The sequence below is a fragment of the Mytilus edulis genome, chromosome 10 (genome assembly GCF_963676685.1).
Source record: "Mytilus edulis chromosome 10, xbMytEdul2.2, whole genome shotgun sequence".
Classification (NCBI taxonomy): Eukaryota; Metazoa; Mollusca; class Bivalvia; order Mytilida; family Mytilidae; genus Mytilus; species Mytilus edulis.
In genome coordinates this window covers 81,499,219-81,508,313 of record NC_092353.1, presented here as the reverse complement: position 1 = coordinate 81,508,313, position 9,095 = coordinate 81,499,219, and positions in this window count along the sequence as shown.

The following is a 9,095-nucleotide window of genomic DNA, read 5'->3' as shown; positions in this document are numbered from 1 at the left end:
TTGTTAATTGTGCTTTTATTTTCCTTTTTCTTGTATAACTTACCAATATATGCGAGAAATCAGTCCATTTAGTAATCTCATCATTTTACAATGTCCTATGATATGTTCGTTACTTACGACACTATTAAAAAGAAGAGACTTGAACTATAAAATACAAGGTACCCGTGTGTCAATCAGCTAGAATCCTTCAAGATGGAAGTGTTCGTCTGGTATTATATCGTTAAAAAAGGGGGTCTAACCCCTGGAACCCACTTAATCCGCCACTGTGCCTGATATGTCACAAATTTTGTCACTGTAACCAATTATGTCTGTTTGGGTTTTCACCTATTTTTTTTGCAATATAACGGAACTATAAACAAATATCATACAAGTTGGAGTTATATGTAGCTGCAAAGCACTGTTTAACCCATTTGCTTTTCTTTCGAAAAATGTCTGTACCAAGTTAGGAAAATGAAAATTGTTATCCATCCGTTCCTATCGTTGAATGGACGCATACTCATAACACATTCACAAATAAAAAAATTACATCTTATGATATAACCTCCAAGAAATTACACTACATTGACATATTTGACACTCCATAAAAACATTGATCCATACCAGCGGCACTTCTGTGTAAATCTTTCACAAGGAATATACTCGCCCCTCACCTAATATGATATAAAGTTTGATTTTGTCAGGTTTTATGAACTTCCCCTTTTTTGAAATTACATTAGGGTTCGGTATCATTCGGTAATCCTCGGTAGCATCCGCTACTCTCCTTCTATCCTATCTATTCTATTAGATGAGGGTACGGAATCGGCCGAGTTGAGACGAATGGGTTCGGTATTTCTGTTAAACTTTTCCCGTACAAATCGCATTTCATTTGTGTATCTAAATTACATGCTTGCAACTCACTAGATATAGATAAAGGCAACAGTAGTTACATCCGAGAGAAACACATTCAATATAAGGGGAAAACAACAGAAACTCTGAATTGCAACAAAACAGACGCCAACAAGTGGAAATTAATGAATATGCTAAACTAACTGCCATGTTTCTGACTTGATAAGGAAATATAGTGGGTCGAACCTGTTTTATGGCTAGTCAAACCTCTCGCTTATATGGAAATGTTAAAATATATCGCCAACATGACAAAACTACGTGACAGAAAAACAGCACAAACAAATGCAAGAACACTCAGCACAGAGAAACGCACATAATATAATAGTCGTTACAATATATATGTAGACCGCAGAATAACAACAAACATTTTCATAAACGACAGCACAGGACATCACAAACAGTGCAGTATTTTTTTTACGAATATATAACCCTGAAAATTAATTATCATTTTAACAATACAGTGTAAAAGAGGGACGAAAGATACCAGAGGGACAATCAAACTCATAAATCAAAAATAAACTGACAACGCCATGGCTAAAAATGAAAAAGACAAACAGACACACAATAGTACACAACATATAAAACTAAAGAATAAGCAACCCGAACCCCACCAAAAACTAGGGGTGATCTCAGGTGCTCCGGAAGGATAAGCAGACCCCGCTCCACATGTGGCACCCGTCGTGTTGCTCATGTTTTAACAAATCTTGTAAATAGTCTAATTTGGTAGGTCACATTCATGAAGGGGAAGGGGGTTGTAGTTTCGACGTAAGGAACATATCCGATATCATTTGTGAAACGGTTATTCCATAACGGTCAACCAACTCGTGATGGCGTCCGTAAAATTTACGAACCTGCCCAATCCGACACTTGAGTAAACCAAAATCCTGCTTAACTGACACATTTTCATGATCCCAAAATATGCCTTGCAGAAAAAACCGATACCCTGCTTAATCAGACTTTTTTTCTGTTCCCCCAGTGTGTCGGATTAGGCAAGTTACACTGTACTAGTCCAAACAACTATCGTGATTATGACGGTATTGAAAGTATATTTTATATAAATGACGTCAAGACGTCATAATTATTTGGACTTAATACGGGATGCATAGAAAATGAAGATTAACTCGACTATACTGACAAATAAGACATATCGAAATGTACTGAAAATACAGAATACAAACCACAAACGATAAGACATAGCAAAATATCTAACTGAGACCACAACAAAATATCATAAATAAATACATGAATATTGGATATATAAATGCCGAGCCACATCGTGAAGCATTGCAAATTCACACTCGGCAAAACTGTCATATTCTGGAATAGGTCACGTTCGCAACTTAGTAGACAGGCGGCATAGATGTCAAACCACAATTTAAGACGTGATAAAAATGTCATTAGTTAGTACTTTGTAAAGGATCACTCTGATTCAATCAAAAAATTCTCTGAAACTGATATTATCAAGATGCTTGATTTCTTGATTGACAACATATTTGTTACGTACGAAGGACGTGTTTTTCAACAGACTGTCGGCATTCCAATGGGAACCAATTGTGCCCCTCTTCTTGTCGACTTGTTTCTTTATCATTATGAGGCTGACTTCATACAGGAACTTCTTAGGAAGAAAGATAAGAAGTTAGCAATATCCTTTACTTTCCGCTATATAGATGATGTTCTCTCACTAAATAATTCAAAATTTGGTGACAATGTTGAACGCATTTATCCCATCGAACTACAGATAAAGGATACAACAGATACAGTTAAGTCGGCCTCATATCTTGACTTACATCTAGAAATTGACAATGAGGGTCGGTGGAAAACAAAACTTTACGACAAAAGAGATGATTTCAGCTTTCAAATTGTGAACGTTCCATTTCTGAGTAGAACATTCCAGCAGCACCTGCATACGGAGTATATATCTCCCAATTGATACGATATTCCCGTGCTTGTAATTCCTATCATGATTTTCTTGATAGAGGGTTACTGCTCAAAAGAAAGCTATTAAACCAAGAGTTCCAAATGGTAAAGTTGAAATCATCCCTTCGTAAATTTTACGGACGCCATCACGAGTTGGTTGACCGTTATGGAATAACCGTTTCACAGATGATATCGGATATGTTCCTTACGTCGTAACTATAATTCCCTTCCCTTTCTTAACCATGAAAATGAGGTCAAGGACAATCGACACGTGACTGACAGAACCTTCGTAACATAAGGCATCTATATACAAAATATGAAGCATCCAAGTCTTCCACCTTCTAAAATATGAAGCTTTTAAGAAGTTATCTAACGCCGCCGCCGTCGCCTGATCATTATCCCTATGTCGAGCTTTCTGTGACAAAAGTCGCAGGCTCGACAAAAACTATCCAGTTGAATTGACATGCAGATTTATATATTGGGTTCGTGTTGGTTAGATACTGGTTCTGATTTGGCCACTTTTAACGAGCTGTCTATTGAGGTTGACCTGTAGATAAAGGTATCTCTCTTGATATCCAGAACTGTCTATTGGGGTATATCTGTAAATAAATGTTGTTTTTGTGGCATTTTTCAGAGAAATTACAGAGTCTTCTGGAATTCATCTATAGTAATGTTGTTTTTGTACTGTCTATTTGATATCACAAACGAACTGCCTGATGGAGTTGACCTGTAGATATCTATAACAATATTTGCCTTTGTTTGGTTACAGTCAATTTAAAAAATGTACATGCCAATGAACTGTCTAGTAGGGTTGATCTGTTTATACCAATTGCGTCCAAAGTGGTTGTTCTAAAGATATCCTTTTTTTTATGTCTGCCTTTTCCATTGATGTCATGTGACAATCGTTTACTGCGGTTGGCCAGCCTGTAGATTTCTTGTTTTATTAGGTGGGTCTCTGATTGATGCATTGTGGCAATAAAAAACGAAAACAAAACGTTCTGAAGCGCTTTACTGGACTACAAAAGTCTAACTAAAGATATTTTGTTTTTGTTGGTTGTTTCTTGATGTCTTATGACAATGACGTGTCTACTAGAAGAGGGGCGAAAGAAACCAGAGGGACATTCAAACTCATAGATCGACAACGTCAAGGCTAAAAAAGAAAACGACTAAAATACAAATAACACTACACAAGACACAACATAGAAAACTAAAGACTAAGCAACACGAACCCCACCAAAAACTGAGGGTGATCTCAGGTGCTCCGAAAGAGTAAGCAGATCCGATTTCACATAGGGGTGGTCTATATATATAGATATCTTGTTTTGTTGGGTGTCTCTCTTATAGGTGTGTGACAACGATATGTCTACTTCGGTAAACCTGCAGATATATGTTTGTTTTTTCTTTTGATTTTCAGAGTCAATGAATTGTCTACTGGGGTTGTTCTGTACATATATGTTGTGTTTACTGTATTTTTTATATTCAGAGATAATACAGTCGTCTGGAATTAACCTATAATGATGTTGTTTTGTGGTATATTCGATATCACAAATGAACTGCCTCATGAAATTAACTTGAAGATATCTGTTATTTTAGTTTTGTTTGATTGCAATCTGTTTTATGTACATGCTAAAGAACTGTCTAGTTTATGTACATGCTAAAGAACTGTCTAGTTGATGTGATTTGTATGTACATGCTAAAGAACTGTCTAGTTGATATGATTTGTATGTACATGCTAAAGAACTGTCTAGTTGATGTGATTTGTATGTACATGCTCAAGAACTGTCTAGTTGATGTGATTTGTATGTACATGCTCAAGAACTGTCTAGTTGATGTGATTTGTATGTACATGCTAAAGAACTGTCTAGTTGATGTGATTTGTTATGTACATGCTAAAGAACTGTCTAGTTGGTGTGATTTTTATGTACATGCTAAAGAACTGTCTAGTTGATGTGATTTGTATGTACATGCTAAAGAACTGTATAGTTGATGTGATTTGTATGTACATGCTAAAGAACTGTCTAGTTGATGTGATTTGTATGTACATGCTAAAGAACTGTCTAGTTGATGTGATTTGTTATGTACATGCTAAAGAACTGTCTAGTTGATGTGATTTGTATGTACATGCTAAAGAACTGTCTAGTTGATGTGATTTGTATGTACATGCTAAAGAACTGTCTAGCTGATGTGATTTGTATGTACATGCTTAAGAACTGTCTAGTTGATGTGATTTGTATGTACATGCTTAAGAACTGTCTAGTTGATGTGATTTGAATGTACATGCTTAAGAACTGTCTAGTTGATGTGATTTGTATGTACATGCTTAAGAACTGTCTAGTTGATGTGATTTGTTATGTACATGCTAAAGAACTGTCTAGTTGATGTGATTTGTATGTACATGCTAAAGAACTGTCTAGTTGATGTGATTGTAAGAACTGTCTAGTGGATGTGATTTGTTATGTACATGCTAAAGAACTGTCTAGTTGATGTGATTTGTATGTACATGCTAACGAACTGTCTAGTTGATGTGATTTTTATGTACATGCTAACGAACTGTCTAGTTGATGTGATTTGTATGTACATGCTAAAGAACTGTCTAGTTGATGTGATTTTTATGTACATGCTTAAGAACTGTCTAGTTGATGTGATTTGTATGTACATGCTTAAGAACTGTCTAGTTGATGTGATTTTTATGTACATGCTAAAGAACTGTCTAGTTGATGTGATTTGTATGTACATGCTAAAGAACTGTCTAGTTGATGTGATTTGTATGTACATGCTTAAGAACTGTCTAGTTGATGTGATTTGTATGTACATGCTTAAGAACTGTCTAGTTGATGTGATTTGTATGTACATGCTAAAGAACTGTCTAGTTGATGTGATTTGTATGTACATGCTTAAGAACTGTTTAGTTGATGTGATTTGTATGTACATGCTAAAGAACTGTCTAGTTGATGTGATTTGTATGTACATGCTAAAGAACTGTCTAGTTGATGTGATTTGTATGTACATGCTAAAGAACTGTCTAGTTGATGTGATTTGTATGTACATGCTTAAGAACTGTCTAGTTGATGGCATTTGTATGTACATGCTTAAGAACTGTCTAGTTGATGGCATTTGTATGTACATGCTAAAGAACTGTCTAGTTGATGTGATTTGTATGTACATGCTAAAGAACTGTCTAGTTGATGTGATTTGTATGTACATGCTAAAGAACTGTCTAGTTGATGTGATTTGTATGTACATGCTAAAGAACTGTCTAGTTGATGTGATTTGTATGTACATGCTAAAGAACTGTCTAGTTGATGTGATTTGTATGTACATGCTAAAGAACTGTCTAGTTGATGTGATTTGTATGTACATGCTTAAGAACTGTCTAGTTGATGTGATTTGTATGTACATGCTTAAGAACTGTCTAGTTGATGTGATTTGTATGTACATGCTAAAGAACTGTCTAGTTGATGTGATTTGTATGTACATGCTAAAGAACTGTCTAGTTGATGTGATTTGTATGTTCATGCTTAAGAACTGTCTAGTTGATGTGATTTGTATGTACATGCTAAAGAACTGTCTAGTTGATGTGATTTGTATGTACATGCTAAAGAACTGTCTAGTTGATGTGATTTGTATGTACATGCTAAAGAACTGTCTAGTTGATGTGATTTGTATGTACATGCTAAAGAACTGTCTAGTTGATGTGATTTGTAAACAATTGTCTTTTGCGGTTGACATATAGATATCTTGTTTTGTTTACAGCTCTCTCATTGATATGCATCCAAATTAACTGTCTACTGGGGTTAACCTGTAGATATCTTGTTATTAACTGTCTACTTGGGTTAACCTGTAGATATCTTGTTATTAACGGTCTACTGGGGTTAACCTGTAGATATCTTGTTATTAATTGTCTACTTGGGTTAACCTGTAGATATCTTGTTATTAACTGTCTAGATATCTTGTTATTAACTGTCTACTTGGGTTAACCTGTAGATATCTTGTTATTAACTGTCTATTGGGCTTAACCTGTAGATATCTTGTTATTAACTGTCCACTGGGGTTTACCTGTAGATATCTTGTTATTAACTGTCTACTGGGGTTAACCTGTAGATATCTTGTTATTAACTGTCTACTGGGGTTAACCTGTAGATATCTTGTTATTAACTTCTACTGGGGTTAACCTGTAGATATCTTGTTATTAGCTGTCTACTGGGGTTAACCTGTATATATCTTGTTATTAACTGTCTACTGGGGTTAACCTGTAGATATCTTGTTATTAACTGTCTACTTGGGTTAACCTGTAGATATCTTGTTATTAACTGTCTACTGGGGTTAACCTGTAGATATCTTGTTATTAACTGTCTACTGGGGTTAACCTGTAGATATCTTGTTATTAACTGTCCACTGGGGTTAACCTGTAGATATCTTGTTATTAACTATCCACTGGGGGTTAACCTGTAGATATCTTGTTATTAACTGTCTACTGGGGTTAACCTGTAGATATCTTGTTATTAACTGTCTACTGGGGTTAACCTGTAGATATCTTGTTATTAACTGTCCACTGGGGTTAACCTGTAGATATCTTGTTATTAACTGTCCACTGGGGTTAACCTGTAGATATCTTGTTATTAACTGTCCACTGGGGTTAACCTGTAGATATCTTGTTATTAACTGTCCACTGGGGTTAACCTGTAGATATCTTGTTATTAACTGTCTACTGGGGTTAACCTGTAGATATCTTGTTTTATTGGATAGCTTTCACATTGATGTTCTGGGACAATGATGTGTCTACTAAGTTTTACTTCAAGATATCTTTTTTTTTGTTGGATGGCGCTCTTATTGATTTCCTGTGAAAATTAATTGTCTTCTGTGGTTAACATATTGATATCTTGTTATGGTTGGCACTCATTGATCTCCTGTGATAGCGACTTGTCTACTTGGAGTGATATATGGATAACTCGTTTTGTTGTGTGGCTTAATGTCATATGACATTGACATGTCTTCTTGGGGTAATATATAGATAAGTTGATTTATTGTTTGACTCTATCATTGATGTCCTGTGACAATGAATATACTACTGGAGTTTACCTATAGATATCTTGTTTCGTTGGCAATCACACTGATGTTCTGTGACTATGACTTGTTTTTATTTGACCTATATATATCTTGCGTTTGTTGTGTGGCTCTCTCGGGTTACTATGGTTGACCTGTAGATATTTTCTTTTGTTAGTTTTCTCTCTCCTTAATGTCCTGTGACAATGAACTGTTTACTGGGGTAGACCTATAAATTAATATCTTGTTTTTGTTGAGTGACACACTCATTTATGTACAGGCCATTGAACTGTTTACTTGGATTGGCCTATATACATCTTGTTATTGTTGGTTGTCTCTCTCATTGATGCCCTGCAACAATGAACTGGCCACTTGGATTGACCAATAGATATCTTGTTTTTGTTGTGTGGCTGTGTCGTTAATATCCTGTGACAATGAACTGTCTACTGGGGTTGACCAATAGATATCTTGCTTTTGTTGTGTGGCTCTTTCATTGATGAACATGCTAATGAACTGTCTACTATAGTTGGTCTGTAGATATCTACTAGTAGTTTAAAACTTGTTGAATTGAACCAGAGAAAAGTGAAAAGATAAAAACCAAAAGTTACAAAACTTACTGTATTCATAATTAACATTCATAATATAAACATAATGCAATTATATTGAGGTGACAGCACCAAATGGCCTCTTATAAATACTTAGAAATCTGGCAAATCAAATGGCTTCTTGTAAATACTTAAAAATCTGGCTAATAAATGGCTTCTAAGAAATGTTCAGAAATAGGGCTTACCAAATGGTCCCTAATGAATACTATAATATCAATGATGCTAAAAAAATCAATGAACTTCATTGAATACCTATTTCAATGCAGTAGGATTCCTTCTTAAATAAAACGATCAAGTATGATCTATAAGTTCTTCAAAATAAAAGTACTGGTACATATATAAATTTCATTAAGGTGTGCAAAATATCCTTCAGGAATATTTGTCATCACACAGTATGTGTTACAAATAATTATGATACGAAATAACTTATTTTGAGAGCCCTGAAATCATTACTTGGTCAGTTTTGACCACAGTTGTTGAGAAGAGCACCTTAAGTGGCACATACAAAGCATGTTTTTATAAACATTGCCAATGCGAGAATTATACATATGAGATCAAATGACTTAGACATAAGCAAAAATATTATTAAAAACTTGATCCTAAAAAATATCTTTCCGGTTCAAATATTTTTGGGGGACCTTTGTT